Source organism: Aythya fuligula, chromosome 5 (assembly GCF_009819795.1).
Source record: "Aythya fuligula isolate bAytFul2 chromosome 5, bAytFul2.pri, whole genome shotgun sequence".
Classification (NCBI taxonomy): domain Eukaryota; kingdom Metazoa; phylum Chordata; class Aves; order Anseriformes; family Anatidae; genus Aythya; species Aythya fuligula.
Window position 1 is genome coordinate 29,594,143 of NC_045563.1, and position 20,325 is coordinate 29,614,467.

Below are 20,325 nucleotides of genomic sequence, written 5' to 3' on the forward strand. Positions count from 1 at the left end.
GCTAGGAAAATCTTCTCTGACTCTGGCAATGGATCCAGGGAAGGTCCCACAGTGAACTAAAAGTGGTAAAGAGCTTGACACAGAAAACAACAAACACACACAATGTAAAGATAAACGATCACATTTTCTTGGTTTTAGTCGGTGAATAAATCATGCTAAAGCATATTTGAAATTCCTCTAATCTTTTGCAATGCATGATTTTTCTACACAGAATGGATTCCTCAATTGACCTGATCCAGGTTTGTCTGAAGTTAGAAAAAAAGTTTAAGGTTAAAAGTTACCAAAAAATAGAATTTGCTAATTTGCCATTCCCTCTCAACCCTCACCACAAGATGATCAGTGCCTAAAACATACACATCTTTGCTTCCTACCTCTTTTTATTTCCATACCTTACCCTCATATAGATATCAAAGCAAATAATTGTAGTGTAACTCTTAGGAGATTTAAAACAAACAAGCAAACAAGGAAACAAACAATATAAGAAATTAGAACATAAAAATCCACCAGAAGAGAAAATGAGTAAAAGTCTAAGGACTGGTGAAGAGAATTGGTCAATACTCATCTTTATTACATTGTATAACTAAACTAAAGGAAGGTCGCAGAGAGCAGTTTTTGTGACTTCTGTGTTACTGACTTGATCAATATCTTGCCAGGGCAAAAATTAAACAGAAGCTAACCAAACTATAAAAAACAACTTAGGCTGGTTCTTCTACGTTAATATTTTGTTATTAAGTGTCCTAACAACATCCCAAAATTGTCCCAAAATACTCAGGAAGACACAACCTCTTTTGCAAGATAAAAGCATATATTTGAATGTATTTTTCCTATGCACATTCAGAAATTTTGCCTTGGCTACTACTGAAAATAGACTCAAAAGCATGAGAAATTGTATAAATGAGACTCCTATCTAGTTCTGCTAAGTGGGATGGAATTTACCTCAGTCAAAATATTTTAATTTATGCAGAAATGTTAATCAGGATGGGTAATTTCCAGATGATAGGGACATAATGGATGAACTGGGGAAATAATGATGCTTAAAATAATGGGTTCTCTTTATACATAATTGACTTCAGCCTCAAAGATCCTGTCTCCCTTATTCATCCAAGATTAATGAGAAATGTTAATAACCAGTCAGATTAGAAAACTCTTCAATAAGTGACAGAAACTAGACAAAAAATATATATATTTTTTTTACAAAAAAAAAAAAAAAAAATTCCCCAGCTAAAAAAATAGCTCAAATCTGCCATTTACAATGCTCGTATATTTGTTTTCAGAATTGCTCTCTGATCTTTTATGCATGGAAGCATGCTGTACTAAATATCCCATGCAATAAAAACATATAAAAAAAAAAAAAAAAAGAAGATAAAAAAATACTTTATTTTTGAACTGCAAGAGGATAATTGATTTCTTTACTTTCCCTTAATTTTGTAAGCAGAAGTTTTAACCTACATCCACAGTTCTTAACAGACTTTCAAAAACTTTTGGGGGAGAGGTATAAAGAGGAGGTGTAGTTTATATTTTCTATTTAAAAAATGCTAATAGGCATTTACAATCCAAATACTCTAAATTTTAGATTTGGGTTATTTTCATTTTTTTTTCCTGTTCCAAAATTTTGATATGAAAAAGCAATCTTCTTTGCATAAAATAGAAAATAACTTATTGCCTATTTCAGACAGCTGAATCCTGAAATACTTTGTACACAAAGAAAGCAAATCCTACCTAAGTATACCTTGCTTATTACAGAGTTCTGCGAAAAGACAGATTCAAATGTTTACATTCATGCTTCCAATTGCCTTTACCTTTTTGGACGCACAGCATAGATTTAGGTCTGAAGGAGCTCGCAATGGCAGATGATTTGGGAAAATGGGTCAAATTTCACTGAAATAGAAATCAAGCAGCACATGTTTTTTGTTGTCATTGCTCATTTGTTTATTTCTGGTCCTTTCTCACTGAGTCTTTCATACCTGGAAGGTTTGCTCATTAGCCTTTCCTTAAAGAATATCTTCTTAATACTATATCTTATTATCTCTGATATTCCTCCTATTTTTAGCTTTTTTTTTTTTTTTTTTTTTTTTTTTTTTTTGGATTTCTGTCACAATTATTTATAGGCACACAATTTCATTATGACACCACATCATTTTTTTGTTGCATTCACCCTGCAGGTAAACTGATCTGGACATACAGCTTGGTTTTGCAGGTGGTACACAATGTCACAGCAGAATGTGTTTTGGGACAGCATGTCAGCCTTCTTCCTTTACTTGTCTTGGCTTGCTTTAACTTGCATTTTCATTGTCATCTGTTAAATCTACCTGATATATATAATTATGTTTATATTTCACATTTACTTAAAAAGAATAATATTATTTCAGTTAATGTTTTCCTGAAAGAAATTTGGGAGTTTTTTTCTGACTAATTTTATTATTTTGCTGAAACTTTTTAAATCTCGTGGTATGGCATATGTCCTTAGGCTATTTGCTGGAGTGGTCTGTCTACTTTCTCCCAGATGTACAACTTATTAAGTCTGATGTGTCACTGACTGCAGGTCAAATTTTCAGGCCTGCACCTGTACAAAATGATTATGCTTGTTGAATTAATTGCATCTGTATTAGTTTTTCCTAATGACTTGCCAAATATTTGCGTTTGCCAATTCTTTGTGGCCATGCAACTACTTGATTCTAAAACATTCAACTGTACATTTTTTTACTGAAATCAAGGCATGGTATGATAAGATGCATATATATATATATATATATATATATATATATGCATCTTATTCATATATATATATATGATTTATATATATATATGAATCAACCTTAGAAGAATATATTTGCATTCAATCTTATTGGAATTTTTATAATCCACTGTAAACACTAATTTGCAATGATGGCTGAATTAATTTTTAAAAGGCATATGCTTTTATTGTACGGAGAGAGATATAATAGAAATATATACCTGGATATGTATTTTATGTTTTCTACATTTCCTTCTGAAGTAAGTGAAATCTGAGAAACTTTCTCATCATTCATCAGTATTATAACTTTGTTGCAGCCTACAGAAATCATATGAAGAGTAAACACTAACTCACTTGCCACATTCTCACTCCTTAGCTTTCGCAGTGGAGGTTTTTAATTTTTAATTTTATTTTTTATTATATGTGACATCAGTGCCACCTGGAATGCAAGGAGCTCCTCATCCACCAGTGACTGGCAGTGACCACCATCTCTGTTCACTTATGATCAGTTAAACTGCCCTTAGGTACTGTCAGCTTTCACTCACCACCAGTCTTAGTGGGGTATGAGCCAGGTGCCCTACAGTTTAAAGTCTCTGTATTACAATGCCAATTCTCTGAGTCTTGTTAGAAATCTAAGTGTGTTTTTATGGATTTAATCTGAAGTAATGCCGGAACTCCAGATCTATGAGGATCTGAATGACAGATCCTCATAGGACATGACAAGATGGAGTCCACATATAAGTCTCAAGAACTAAATCTACCAAAATAGTTTTTCTTTATTCCTTGCTCCATGTCCAGTGAATTATAACATGATGGATAACACTGCATGGTGCAAAATATGCCAAAATGAGTATTGCACACTTTATTCAGTGAGCAGGCAGAACATATGATCCATTTTAAATTTAATGTGATAATGTTGCATTATAAGGGAAGACAATTGACTGTGCATAGCTGCATTAAGTAAACTCTCTGTGCTGAACCTTTTATTATATTTAATCAAGTTTGAGTGAGGTCTGCAATTCTCTCCCATTTAAAACAGTGAATTAACACCGTTGTAGATGAATGGAAGGGAATTAAGGAAAGAAAAGAAGGGAGCTGACAGACTGCAAGAACAAAAATACTGACTTGGAAATCACTATACCTTTACCATGGTGTCCATGAAGAATTCAGTATAGGTCCACAGAAGGTATCCATTTCTTCAGTGTTTGTTGGCTAGAATTATTTCACCCCTGTATAACCTTTTCCTTTACTCTCACAAAAATTAAATTTACAACTATTTTGACTATATACTGTTACAAATGATCTGTAAAAAGGAAAACCATAATAGATTATGCTTCTGCCCAGAGCACTTAGAGGTGTGTCTTCTGCATCTCTCTTGGACCATTGGAGCTACTGCTGTACATGCTCTCAAGATAGCAATTCATTGTATCTCAATTTCAAACAGGCAATCACACAAAGATAGGGTTGTTTTTCTGTTTGTTTTCGTAAGCCCCAGACTGGTAGACTTAAGATAGGGATATATTCACATCTCCAATAGTAACCAGGCTACAACGCTATGTGGACAAAAGGGCACTTGTTTAGAGAACAAGACACTTCATTAGATCTTCATGCCTAGAAGGCCTAACTGTCGCCATGCCTAACTGTCACCATGTATTATCTGACAGCCTATAGTGCAAGAGTCTGCTATTAGAATATAAAGTAGCATAGGACTGATATTCACATAAACAGAAATAAATAAATAAATAAAATAGAACTTAAACTCCAGTCCACTGTCTGTCAAAACCCTAGGTATGGCTTACCACAGCAGGTTTGTCTCCCTACTTGTTTAAATTATTAAAGAAAGGAAGCATTACTAGAAGCACACTGGGAAAAATATTCTATAGCTTTATATATTGTTGCAATTGCATTATTTTATTAATTTTAATCTAGATATGCTACAGATTCTTGATACTTTTGTTTAATTTGCATATTGAAGTGAATGAAGCATAACAAGGAAGTCAATTTTAACAGTCTGGAGCAAATACTTATATTGCAAATTTTGGATCATGAATGTAAAATAAGAAATCTTACTTACATTTATTTAGAAACACAGTTAGATGCTCCTGATAAAATGACCATATCACTGAGAGTATTTTTTAAAAAATAAACAACTCTGCATTTTATTTTCTCATGAAACATATGTGCAGGAATTATCTGTTTCAACCTCACTAAGGAAGAAGTTGAAAGGTGCTTTTAGTTTGACAGGGACTGATCAGCTGGATAAAGAAAGACGACAGAGACAAATTCAAGTACAGTAAAAATATTCTGTCGACTTGGAGAAGGCTGAGGTGGTATCCCTGGTTTTGGGTGGATTGTAGGTAGATAAAAAATAGCATCTGAAAGAGAACTTTCAGGATGTAAATCCCATGACAATTTACTAAAATGATGTGCAGAGCTAGAAATTTTCCACAAGGCTCTGAAACTTGCTTTCAGATATTTTTTAAATTGTTGTTAGATTGTCAGGTGATACTGACTGCCCAGTTTCACTGAAATCAAACTGAAATATACTCAGAATAAAACAATGTGTATATTTAGAGGAGAGGGGAGGAAAAATAAAAGAGATTGGAAATAATAGTTTCTTCCAAATAGCAGACTTTTTTTTGCAGCATGATTTTTTGCAACATCATTTAGATGTAAACTTCTATGCAGACATCTGTGAAATAAGATGTCTGTTGGGTATTCAATCTTATACATTTAAAATATATTTGTAAAAGTGGAATGAAACATGAGAGTAATGTAAATTTAATTTCCATTTAATTTGTTAATAAATAAGTTAAGCCTTTTTATATGTTCCAATGTTTTCACATAAAAGAATCTGAGCCTGTCTAATATGCTGAAAAGAACATAGGGGAAAATCAAAAATGTAAATAATTTGAGTTAAAAAATATTTACAATAATTTTATTTATTAAAAAATCTTCAAAATAATAGCTACAATAATTGCTACTGGCAATGTAGCACCATTCTTAAGAAAGATGTTTTGTAATACTCCTTATACATGTATATCTTAAAAGTATTTACAGTACTCAAGTCTTGGCTATTAATTCAAAAATCTAGAAACCAATCAGTTTTCATCATATTAAAAATACAATTTGCAGGGAAAATAAAAAACATTATTTATGAACTTTAATGAAATTTTGGTAAAATTCTAAGGAATTTATGTTTGTTATGACTTTGCACATTATTTATAGCTTCTCCTTTGCCTGCAAATCACAGACATTAAATACTTTTCTCTCCTGTGTATGCTTACAGCACAGCCAGACATGCTCTGATGAGTGAATTCAAGCAGCCTAAGAAGTTACTGCCACCTAGTCAAAAGCTAGTACTCTGGAAGCTGATATGCAGGGTTTGACTCCATTTCTACACCAAGTTAAGAGAACTTAGTCTACATCAGGGGCTGACACCTTTTCATTTTTGCTGGGTGTATTTTTTTTCTTATAGAAGATGAGTTTAAAATTAAATTGGCTATGGATAAAATAAGCTTATGACTCTTTTATGCTTCTATGCAAAGTTTTTTAGTACTGTATTCTTAACACTTACTGTCTGTGTAGAGACTATACGACTGGCCGCTTATTAGACACACAAAAACTGTTAACCTACAAGGTAATTTAAACATAATTTCAGAATCTTTTAACATCTCCTGTATTACTTTACTGTATATAAATCTATATAAATATATAAATACAGTTTATAAAAGATAAATATGGGGATATAAATCCAAATTACTTTATCATATCAACATGGAAAAATAATTTCTTAAATACAAGGAAGAGATACTAGGGGAGGGGGAAAATACAATAGATGTGACATTAAAGAATTTCTAAGTTGTTGGACACTTTTTTTTTTTTTTTCAAGAGTAATTTGATGATTTTAAACTCTAAAATGACCATTCAAAAATAGTAAGAATAAAACATATTCTGTGAACTGTGAAAGTAGGAAAGAAGAAAATCACAGAGAAAAAAAAAATAAATAAATTATATATATGTATAATATATATTATATATATCACAGAATCACAGAATTTCTAGGTTGGAAGAGACCTCAAGATCATCGAGTCCAACCTCTGACCTAACGCTAGCAGTCCCCACTAAACCATATCCCTAAGCTCTACATCTAAACGTCTTTTGAAGACTTCCAGGGATGGGGACTCCACCACTTCCCTGGGCAGCCTGTTCCAATGCCTCACAACCCTTTCAGTAAAGAAGTTCTTCCTAACATCTAACCTAAAACTCCCCTGGCTCAACTTAAGCCCATTCCCCCTCGTCCTGTCACCAGGCACGTGGGAGAACAGACCAACCCCCACCTCGCTACAGCCTCCCTTGAGGTACCTATAGAAAGCAATAAGGTCGCCCCTAAGCCTCCTCTTCTCCAGGCTGAACAAGCCAAGCTCCCTCAGCCACTCCTCGTAGGACTTGTTCTCCAGGCCCCTCACCAGCTTTGTCGCCCTTCTCTGGACTTGCTCGAGCACCTCAATGTCCTTCTTGTAGTGAGGGGCCCAAAACTCAACACAGTACTCGAGGTGCGGCCTCACCAGAGCCGAGTACAGGGGGACAATCACCTCCCTAGCCCTGCTGGTCACACTGTTCCTGATACAAGCCAGGATGCCGTTGGCCTTCTTGGCCACCTGAGCACACTGCTGGCTCATATTCAGCCCACTATCCACCATCACTCCCAGGTCCTTCTCTGCCTGGCAGCTCTCCAACCATTCCTCTCCCAGCCTGTAGCTCTGCTTGGGGTTATTGCGCCCCAGGTGCAGAACCCGGCACTTGGCCTTGTTGAACTTCATGCAGTTGACCTCAGCCCATCGGTGCAGCCTATCCAGATCCTCCTGCAGAGCTTTCCTATCCTCAAGCAGATCGAGACATGCACCTAACTTGGTGTCATCTGCAAACTTACTGAGGGTGCAGTCAATGCCCTCGTCCAGATCATCGATGAAGATATTAAAGAGGAAGATATATAAAGAGAATGATATACATGTATATATATATAATATTATATAAATGCTTGCTATTTTACGGATAAGGAGATGAGAGTGAAGGCTTATAAGCTTTTTTTATAGGAGGACAGTAAAATTACCAGTGTTTGTCATCATAATATTCTGATACATCTGTATTGGGTTTGCATGGCATGGTTTTGGTAGCAGGGGGGTCTGCAGGAGTGACCTCTGTAAGAAGAATCAAGAGTCTGCCCCATGTTAGATAACGGCCAGTTTCAGCTGGCTCCAAACAAACCCATTCCTGACCAGAGTCGAGCCAATAAGTGATGCTGTTTGTGCCTCTGTGAGAGCAGATTTAGGAAAGGGGAAAAAAACGCTGCACCACAGCAGCTGGGAGAGCAAGGAGTGAGGAACAGCCCTGCAGACACCAAGGTCAGCAAATGAGGAGGGTAGGAGGTACCCCAGGCATGGAGCAGAAGTTGCCTGTGGAGAGGCCCATCATGGAGCAGGCTGTCCCCCTGCAGACCATGGGTCCCATATGGAGCAGATTGCCATGCTGCAGCCCATGGAGGAGCCCCCAGTGGAGCAGGTGGATGTGGCCTGGAGGAGGCTGTGGTCCATGGAGAGCCCCTGCAGGAACAGGCCCTGGGCTGGAGATGCAGCCTGTGGGAGCAGTTCTTGAAGAGCTACTGCTTGTGGTAAGCCCATGTAGGATCAGTTTGGGAAGGACAGCATCCTATGGGAGGGACCCCACATGGAGCAGGGGCAGAGAGTGATTGTGAAGAGGCAGCAGAAGCTAAGTGCTATGGATTGACCACAGCCCCCATCGCCCCCATCCTGTGCTACCTGGGGGGGAAGAAGTAGAATAGGGTGGCTAGGGGAAAGGTATTTTTAGTTTCACATTTCACTAGTAATAGCCAACATTACATTAATCTCCTTATGTTGAGTCTGTTTTGCCCATGATGGTTTTAAAGAGAAATTTGGTAATTAAAACCATTGTATCAGACATTAAAAAGGAGTTGTTGCTAAAATACTCCACAAAGGATATTTCCTATGCTTTAGGGGGCTGAGGGTGGAGGGAGTATGTTGAAAAATAAATAAATAAAAATTTAACTAATATGGCTTCTTTGCACAAAGGAGGAGCAACATATGAGGAGGTCTCTATTTGTCATAGAGTGTGTGTGAAACTATGGCCTGTTACTGTCAGAAACAAATGTACCTGTACTGTAAGTTGCAGCTGTACATGCAGATCAATAGCACAGATCGAGTTCTGAGTCAATATATTTTCTTAGAATTCAGGACTATTTTCATATTACACAAGGTACCTTAAGCCCCTTGTTAAAAAATAATGACAATATATATTATAATATGAAAACCTCTCTAGATATTTACTAAAAATCAACAGCAAAGAAACCCCAAAGCAGCAAAGTGTCTGTATGAGATTCACAACTGACTGGATTTGAAGGAAAGAATACTCTGTTTCCTGTTTAGACATAGTTGTTTTTTAGTATTTTACACTGGGGGTGGGAGGAAGAATTTATTTACCAGGAGTAGGATGACTTAAAGACAGTTCCACTAACAGATGTTTCACAAAATCACCAGAAATTCTGGCTGTTAATTTTGTATCTTGCTACCATTGCTCTAAGAGTACTAGCTAGTTTGATCAAGGCTCAAGAGCATGACTTCTGTTTTTTGCTGTTTTGCATTTGTTTTATTTTTCCATTCTAAAGATTGACTTCACTCAGTCATTTAACATTTTTCTGCCTTAAAACAAACAGTTCTGGAGTGTAATTTATCCCTTTGTCTCCTGAAAGCATTTGAGATTTAATTTAGTCATATACATATTATGAAATATTTAAAAGTTTTATATAAATGTGAAGCACTGTAATGATCACTAATATAATGCAATTGTTAGCCTGCTTGTCTTGCCTGTTTTTAGGAATGGCTTAAAAAATCAAATTTTTAGCAATATTTTTTTGAGGTAGTTTAGTCCTTATTGCTTTTCATGAACAATTTGTGCAATGTGCTTTTTTTTTCTTTTTTTTTTTCATTTGGTATGTATGTGTCATTAACTGATTTCTCCAGTGTCACTAATAAAATTCCTTTATTAATTTAAAATTATGTGATTAAAACAGGAAAAAATAATAGAGTAAATATTAGGAACTGGATCAAAAGTAGTTGCAAAAACTATAATGGTATAATTTTATGAATTTGTAAATTTAATGCATAATTAACTATAACTAAAGTATCTGATTATGCTATCAGTCATACAATTTTAACTTAGTTGGACTTAATCATCATTAAAATGTAATTGGTTAAAACTCTCAGGAAAAAAAAAAATAAATAAAAAAAGGGCAAGAAGACAACACTAATATTCAGAGTATCTGTAGCAAGAAAACTCATATATGACTAGGTTTTCCCAGTGACTGGATCCCTAATGAAAGTTTTCTGAGAAGAACATTTGTGCTTTGAATAATTAAAGCATGCATCATAACTTAAATTACAGTGCTACTGATTAAATTAAATCAAGCTTCTCCCATGTTGCAGTGTATCTAAAGATAATTACTAACCTTTCCTAAAGTAGTTTGTCAATTTGAATGGAGTAATTTGGCAAAGGAAGTTGCACCTGGGGCTGCTGTCATGTCTTCTAAGGTTTGGGGCATTTGCTGGTTATGAGAATTGGAATGCTGCAGGTAGCTCTTGATAAAACCAACTGATGTCTTGTCTGTACAAATAATTTTTTAGTTCCCTAGCATTGCATTTGTTGGTTTTGAGGCACTTTCCAAGAAAAATAGAAGCAAAGATAACACAGTTTGACCTGTTAAATGCTGTAACAAAAGTAGATTATGACTCTTGGTTATCTTTTAATGCAAACCCTATTTTTTTAATGGAAAAAAATAAAATAAAATTCTGAAGTTGTTTTGTCAGTGAAATGGAATTGTGAAAATGAAAACTGAATTGTTTCTGGTGTTAAGGAGCTATAACTTCAAGAAAATTATTTATTTAGCATACATTGCCAGAGAGCAAAAAATGAAAGGAACCCAAAGCCTTAAATCAGATTATCAAAGAGAAGCACTATGATAAGCCTAATCATCTATCTGATGTGAGTTTAGAATATGTAAATATATAAGAATATATATAAGGATTTATAAGCAAGACAAACAGCAGCATGTCAGAGAAAATGGGGAAACCATAGCACCTTCTCATTCATCTCACAGGTGTCCATGTCATGTGGAAGATGTTTGAGGAAATGCTTTCAGGCTAAAGACCTCCAGAATACCTCATACTGAACAGGCTGTTCACCTGCAAGAAGTGATATCTATGATCACAGCCATTCTCTGAGTGTTTTTGGTAAGAGATTATAAGAAATGCCTCTGAATTTCATATATAACACCTACCAATTAGGATTATAGCTTTTTCCTAGATATATACATTTATAACCTAATTACTGTGCAGATGCAATATACTTAGGTCACCTTTAACCCCTACAGTCAGAGCTGCTCTGTTTGTATTACTTCTTTTATTCTAATATTATTTTTATTCTAATGTTCTAATGTATCCAGTGAATGCTCAGTTACGTATGTAAAATGAAACAATTCTCATCAGGATGGAATAAGACCCTGTATTTTTGATACCCATTGCTTTATAGTAATGTGATAACAGAAGACACTCCAGAGAGGTGAGAGAGTGCAAATTTATTCCAGCAATGGAATAAAACAGTTCTGTACTAAAACCTGAAGGCATGCTGTCATTCTTGGTGTAGTGCATGATGGCACTACAAACCCATCAGTTTTCTGAACTGAATCCTCCCTTGATTCTTTTCTGAGAACAGAGGGAAAGGCAACTGTCGACAGAATTCAACATAAGTTTGCAACCAGTGTGAAATAACAATCCTAATAATATAATTTCCTTTTCTCTTTTTGTAAAAAAAAAAAAAAAAAAAAAAAAAACAACAACAACAAAAAAAAAAACACAATACAAGGTGTTCCCAAATACCTTTGAGACTTTCACATGCATTACCATAAGATTTCCAGCATGTTTCTGAAACAGAGTAATATTGATGATCTTATATTATTACTCATCTATTTGTAACATTATTTTTTTTACATTAACCTCCAGAAATGTTACATGTTCAAGAAGAGAAACTAGAGTTCCCATCCCATATCTATATGACCATTATTCCTGTCCTTAACATACACAGAAATTAAATATGCAATTAATATTTTTTCTTTCTGACTATTGAGATAAGAATCGAGGTATGCTATATATATATAGGCTATATCATAAGTACCTGCACAGTGTCACAGAAGTCACAAAGCATATCAGTAAGATCCATCCTGAGCTTTCCATTGCAAATGCCTTTCCTATGAGTTTTGCATGTCTTTCACGCACAGCTTTAGCTGTTGTAGTGAAAGCACAGTACTTCTTGGTGGTTTCACCCTGATGGACAGCTAAACTCCACCACGCTAATCTCTCATTCTCCCTCTGAAAAGGAAAAGTGGAAGAAAGGGCTCAAGGGTTGGGATAAGGACAGGGAGGTCACTCAACAGTTACCATCATGGGCAAAACAGACTCAGCATAGGGAGATTAATGTAACGTTGGCTATTACTAACAGACTGGAGAAATGTGAAAAAAAAAATACCTTTCCCCTAGCCACCCTATTCTACTTCTTCCCCCCAAGTGGCACAGGAGAAAGGGGCTTGGGGGGCTGTGGTTAGTAACAGAGGTCAGAGACTAAGCAGCAGTTAGTCTCTGCTACTCCTTCACAATCACTCTCTGCCCCTGCTCCATGTGGGGTCCCTCCCATGGGATGCTGTCCTTCCCAAACTGATCCTGTGGGGATCAGTAAGCCCAATACAGACTTCATAGAATCATAGACTGTCCCAAGTTGGAAGGGATCCACAAGGATCATTGAGTCACACTTCTGGGTCTGCACAGGGCCTCACAAACTTCAGATCATGTGTCTGAGAGCATTGTCCAAATGCTTCTTGAACTCTGGCAGGCTCAGAGCCACAACCACCTCCCTGTAGAGACTGTACCAGATTTACCCTTCTGTCTTTGCCTTTCCACTTTTTTCCTACTTTTCCTTTCTTACATCCAAACATTTCACACTCAGGACCATTAATACACATGCACAAACTTTAAGATCTGCTCTGTGTGCGGCTCCCACCTCAGATCAAAGCATCATGTAATTCATGCTTACAGCATTGTAAATGGGAGCATATAATAGAGAGTGTGAGCAGGTGCTGATGGAATTAGTAGTAGTTACTGTGAAAAAGATGTTATTGATGGGAACACCTGCTGCCTGTGGATACCCAAAAGAGGAAGCTTGCCTTGGGACCCCATCACTGCTCTTATTGGCTGCCCTTTTTTTTTTTTTTTTTACTTCTCTCTTGCTCTCTCCATTTGGTTTTGTTTGTATTTTTATTATTATTCACAGAAAGTAGCTTTTTCGTCACTGAAGTCAATATAGACCATTGACTACAGATTCCTGCAAATAATGTTTTGTGCACATAAGTCTGTCTGAAAATCTTCTGTGCAATATTTCCCTTTTTGTTTCTCCTAAGAACTTACTGTTGAACTACAAAAGTGCTGGGAGTCTAGAGTCTGAGATGCATTTACCACTGATTTACTGAGTAATGAGAAAGAAGTCAATTTTTGCCTCTGCCACTTCATTAGGAATGCCAAGAGTAGCTTGATGAAATCTCTTGGAATGTATTCTGTGGGAAGCCAGACATGATCATGGTGAAAGCTTCTGGTCTATATTATATTGCTTTATGATTTTTACCACTTTGGAAAAGTGCTTTCCAATCTCCATATTTAACTAAGTGTTTAATAGTGTTTGTAATAGAAAATGCAATACTGAATTTCAGTCATCTCACTTAATATCATTATTTGACGTATTCACCAGTCTGCTCACTTCTGTGTTCCTTCAAACTATTTGCAATAATGAATTTTGCACATTTTTGCTTGGTATCTTATGATTAGCTAGATGGAAACAAAAATGACAACCAGAAGGGAGTGATGATCTTATGTGTGTGTGTGTGTGTGTGTCTGTGTGTGTGTACATCATTACTGTTGTATTTGTTGTGATGCAGGATGCCACCTGAACTTAATTGTACCTGAAATTTCCTGATCTTAAACTGTGCATAATCAAGAGAATTTTAAGAAATTACTGTGAGAGTGAACATGACATCAGTAGCTAGCAGCCATCTATATTCCTTATTTACATTCCCCTCAGGAATAGTTAACAGTACCACAGGAAAATTTCCCATCCTTCTTAGTTCATGAGGTAAAGACATGGTACGCCTATGTTCTGTACAGCTAAACGTATAATATGTGCTGTGTGGTTATGGAGTATGTTTATTTGATTAACACAGTGGATTGAAATAATTCTGATCAGTGTGGGTTATTAAAGTAAACTGTCACTAATCCCAGTTTCCATAATACAGAAAATTATTTTTAAAAGCTGTGAAGGACACCATTTTTCATTTGAAATTGTGTACATTAATTAGCTAATTGTATGTGCAAATGGCTAATTGTCATTAGCAAATTTAATTACCCTATCAGCAAATGTAATCATTGTAATTATACACTCAAACCAGGAATATGCTTGTTAATTGTTTAAAACTTATATCTAACAAGGCCAAAGGTGTATTTAAGGTAGCACCTTCCTTGTATTACAGGTCTTAACTTTTACTTTGCATTAATATAACCAAGCTTGATTAATTATCTCACAAGATAGTGAGAAAATTCTGCTACCAGCCTCTGTTAGAATTTCTTCAAATAATTAATTTCTCAGTACTCAAAGATGATCTTTTTATTTTTTTTCTGACCTTATCATTTGAGCACATTCTATCACAGTGTTATTTAATCTAGAAAGAAAATCTGTGAGCTAAGTATAAAGAGAAAATCACAGGCAAAGACTATAAACTCATAACTCATATTCTCATAAGGAGAGCTGAGACATCATTCATTGAAATACAGACATGGATGTTCATTGTGACTGTTCATAAACACATGAATGTCATCGTTGGCTTTCCTTTCCAGCATACTATGCTATATTTAATCATTTTTGGCTGTTATGGTGTGCAATCAAAGCTTTCCCTAAGCTCACATCATGATTAGTGTGATGAAAATGTGTAACTCAGTTTTCTCTTTTTTTCCTAAGATTGTATAAAGCTGGTGGTTTGGGCTTCACTGCTCATTTTTTCTTCACCTTATATATTTCCCAACTTTATAACAGCAATTGTTTGTTTCTCAGTGCAGAGCCAAATAATTTCTTCCTATTCTTTCTTGTTCATTTAGCTTTTGTATCTTGGTGAAAGCTATATGTATTCTGAATATATTGAAAAGAATGACTGAACATACCTCTGAATTTGATAGAATTTATACTAGTGGCTAAATGAGTGGTGGAATCTAATACCTCAGGCAAAAATTATTTCTGAACTATTTTGTTCCTGCCTGTGTGTAGGGGTTACATGGGGTTCAGTCATGATGTTCGTTATACAGCCAAAACTCAGTCTTGCATTAAGATGGAAAGCAATGCATTCCGTGAAATATCTCAGTTGCTGGTATGCACTATAACAATGATTCAATATTTTGTCTTCAGTGTATCCAGGAGAAAGCATTGTTTTCTGTTCAAATGAAATATGTCTTTATGGCGAAGTTTCATTGTGGCATAATAGTAAAACTGTTGGCCCCAGTCTTAAAGTGATATATTTAAATATTCTGTATTAAGGCTGTCCAGAAGTAGTTTGAATTTCTTATAAGAAGCCTGTATGGAGCACAAAAGGTGAGTTTAATACAGATATGCATTGCTGTAATCCATGTATTGCTTAAACCCCATAGAGAATTCTGTAATTCTTGAAGTTAATTGAAATTAATAAAGTCAAGATGTAGAAGTATTGTAATATAGCAACTCAGAAAAATATTGAGGCAAAATAGGTCTGAATTATTATCTGTACAAATGGTCAACTTTGGTCAACTGTACTGGGAGGCTCTAGCTACGTGTTGTAACAAAACCTTATTCTATGAAACATAGGTTGAAAGGACCTCAGATATTGAACAGAGGATATCTCTGTGAGATAGCTCTGGTTTTTTTGAACCATGTGTAGTATTATGAGTGAATGTTCCAACTCATTCAATCACAGTAAGTTTATCTTAAAATTTCATTACAGAAGCTAGAAAATTACTGTATCGAATATAAGAACACAATATAAGTAAACACTTATCAAAAGGTGCATGAAAACTAGAAAGGATCTGACTTATCTAAGCTTGAAGAACTCTCCTTGAAATTTTGGGGGTCTGGCTCTGTAACAGTAGACCAGAGCATGGAAATCTTATTCTACACACCTATTTCAGAAGGAAGCACATTAACTAAGTATGCAAACACATAAGAAAGTGCAAAATATACTTTCAGTAATTTTCTCAAACACTTGGATTTATCCTCGTTATATCCACAAGATACCACAGACATGGCTTTGAGGAATCTCTTCAGCTGATTAAAAGACTATTAAAAGAACAAAGAACAGAGCTGAAAGGAATGGAACAGTCTCACAGATCATGTTCTAAAAAGAGTTAGTATCTATTTGAGTCTGAAATTAGAAGGGAATTAAAAGGGAATTACTAGGGGCAGCTACCAACAGAATGGGAAAAAAATGAAATTTTTATCATTTGTAGTGTCCACAAAGAAAGGGTTAAACATGAAAAGGCACCTTTTCAACAACCTTTAAGGAGAGATATACTAGACAAAATTTTGATTCAAAATGGAACAAACTACTCCAACACGGGTCAGCCACATGTGGGCGGCAGCTCCCCCAAGATCACTTAGATCACTTGCTCCTACAGGGGCTCTCCATGGGCTGCAGGGTGGAGATCTGTTCCATGTGGAACCCATGGGCTGCAGGGGGACAGCCTGCTCCATGATGGGCCTCTCCACAGACCACAGGGGAAGCTCCAGCACGTGGACCACCTTTTCTGCACTGACCTTGGTGTCTGTAGGGCTGTTTCTCACTCCTTGCTCCACAGTAGTGTTTTTGTTTGTTTGTTTGTTTGTTTGTTTTTTGTTTGTTTTCCTTTTCTTAAATCTGCTCTCACAGGGATGCAACCAGCATCACTCATTGATGCAGCTTTGGCCCATGGCAGGCCCCTTTTGGATCTGGCTGGAGCTGGCTCTGATCTGACATGGAGCAGCTACTGGATTCTTCTCACAGAGGTTACCACTGCACGCCCCCCTGCTACCAGAACTGTACTGTTTAAACCCAAAACACTACATCACACTGAACTTCATCTTGCAAAACAGCCATGTTAAATCAAAAAAACATAAGTTATTTTATGAATGCATTATAGAGAAACTTTTAAATGAGACTTATATAAGAAATGTTGAAGATTTTCCAAAGGCCAGAATAAGACAGCACATTTTTTACAGCAGCAAGTTAATATAGATGTAAGATTAATTTCCTTTGAGCATCCTTTTTTCCCTTGAGAAAATAAAACAATATGATTGATATTGATTCAAAAGTGTGTTCTCTTTCAAATAATATTTTAAAGTTAGAGCTATAAAGAAGCATAATTAATTAGCAGAATAAAATGAAATTTTGAATGGAAGATCTCTATGCAGATGGGAAGAAACAGAGACAACGTTTTTCATATAGAACAATGTGTTTCATAAAATATTTGGTTTAATGAATAGATCTAAGCAAGTGATTCTTGGCATATAAATTATTTGACAACTTCATTTTCTTTTCCTTCTCATGGTGAACCAAACCAAAAGCATATTTTTTGTTTTGAAAATGTAATTATTTACTTTTTTTTTGTCATGCTATTTTTTACTGGATAGAATGATTACAAGTTTTCGGGGATTTCAAAAACTGTATTTGACATTCTGATATTTGAATTCTATTGATATTCTGTGTGTGTGTGTGTGTATCTTATAAATTGCATTGTACTCTTACTTCCTGACTTTTGTAACAGAGCTTTGAAACCTCTATTCCTGTTTTTTTTCAGCAATGCCCCATGCCAAATTATTATCATCAGTTTGAGTGCAACAACTCCTATTTGCAAGTAGTTGATGTGTGAGAGTACAGTGTAAAACAGTGTGTGTTGGGTCTTATCCCTAGAAATTAGTGAGAATTTTTCTCCATCAACTCCAGTTGAAGTTGATCACTGTCCCTGTGAGAATCCTGATGAGTGGAAACTCAAATGTCTTAATGTTCATGGATCATGAAGATAGAATGCATACGAAGAGAGTTAAACAAATACTTAATAGAATTTTTCTTAGCATGTATGTTGATTAATTGTCTGGAATGCCCTGAAGTTTCAGTTGGCTAAGGCTTTTTGTTTAAACTTTTCTTAAACCTTATATATGTTATTTTATGCCTTTAACATATTTCATTTTGCTTCAGAAGAGGCTCTGACTGTGAAATAAGAACAATCTTAAGCATGTCACCAAGACAATCCCAATTTCAGGGAGTTTCTCAGTTTCTCTTGTTATGCCATGCAACTGAGTGTCTGGAAATGCAGGTGCTTATAAAGGAAGAAGCATCATTGTTTTTATACAGGATGTTATCTGCTAAAATTTTACAAAATCCATGGAAATAGGCAATCCAGCTATAAGACTTCTGACAGTGCCAGCAAGGTCTTACTCTTTCCAAACCCCTGGAGCTGCTGCTCATGAAACACTTGAAACACTTGTCTCTCTGGCCTTGCATAATAGGTATTGCTGAGGTAGTGCCTCAGCCCCGAGGACTATGCAGTGGGTGGACAGATCTCCGTGAGTTTGCTTCCAGACAGACTTGGCAAGTCCTATCAGGAGAACTCTTTTTTTATGTGCAATTTTATTTATTATACTTTTGAATCTTTAGAGAAACATTGCCTTAAAATTAAAAAAAAAAAAAAAAAAAAAAAAAAAGTAAAAAAGTACAAAATGAAATCCTTGTTATCATCAAGCAATATTTTAAGGGTTCTTTTTAAAGCTCCATTCTAGGATTTTATTCTGTTTATTTTAGTCCATTTTGTTTGCAGAGGGTTAAGGTAACCACAACTTGTTTCATGATATTTTATGAAGCCTTCAGTGACATTTACCTGGAACAGCAAAAGTCGGAGTCAAAGTGTACTGGTATCACAGTACAAAATAATTTACGTTGCACCCAACTGCATTACACCTAACAAACTCATGTTGTTCTGTCACTGTCACAGCCATTCTGGTTGCTTGCAAAGATTAAAAGCACAAAAATCAAAAGAGTAGACCAACTATTTAAAGTAATATGCTTGTGTAGGTCCCAGGGCTCTATTGACACTGCTTGAATTTGAGCAGAAAGTTCAACAAAACAGGGTTGATTTTATAAAATTATGTTTTTTCGTGACTTTTGCAGAAAGCGTGACTTAAATTCACTAAAAGAGAATGTGTGTGGCTGACTCACAGCATATTCTGGGACAGTTAGTTTGCTGGTATTTAAAGAATGTACTCTTTAGATAAACCAAATATATTACTGAGGAACGGCACAAAAGATGGTACTATAAAACCAACTATGGGCAAATCTCTATATATTCTCCATTTTTCAGGGAAGGTGTGAAACTGCTAAATGATGTAGGTCAGCTGGACTATCTTCTCTTGCACTGTACTCTTTTAGGGTGGAGGATCTAAAGAGTCTTTGGTGGAAGGTATGCAGTACTCCTATGTAGGTTGACCCTTTTTATTTTTTCCCTTTTGTTTCCATAACACTCTTATCGATACCTCAGATTAGTACAAAAATCCATGATTTTAAATACTCCTTTTCTGTTAGGTAAAGTTAAAATTTAAATCTTAAACTGCATTAGTTCACCTGAAGAAACTATCAGGGAAGAACATTTTTTGTAAATACAGTTATGACTAACAACAGTTACCATTAAACCACAGGAAAATGGCATAGGAAGAACTCTAATGCAGAACTTTATTGAACTATATCTGATAGAAAAATAAAAATCTTTTAATCTTGAAATGTTACTTCAGTCTTTATGTAAAAACGCTGATGGATAAGGACTTTTTTTTTTTCTTGGTGACCTTTTTAAGGCTTTTCTTTCCTCAGAGTTAGAATTGTATTCCTAATAAATTTTCAAAAGTTTTGCTATAAATTAGTCTCTTAATTGTCAAAAAAGATTTCAGACTGAGCAAACCAGCCCCTACTATCTGAGAGATACTAAAAATGCTACTGTCTTCATCCTTGTGTGCTAGCAGATACAGCTACAATATTAAACAAAGTAGAACCTGTCTCTCCAATAGCAAAAGCATTTTTATCCCAGCATAACCTCAGACCCTCTTCTTTCCCTATTTTTTGTGATCCAAAACCCACTTTTGCCTACACTTTTGCCTAAGAAGCCCATCTTTTACAACTGGTTTTGTAGTTGTGAACATTTTTTCCTCTAGATTTGCATTTATAAAAACTGCAATTTTCATTCCTTCTTCAGTAACAAAAACTGAACCCAAGTTTGCACTAAAAATAAAATTAATCTAATTACAAAGCAGAAACTATTATCGTATCATCTCTCGTGTTCATATGTATTAACAGTTGGCATCTTCTTTTTATTGGAACAATATTTTAATTTCTACCTGTTCTATTTTCAGGCAGTAGTTTTTAA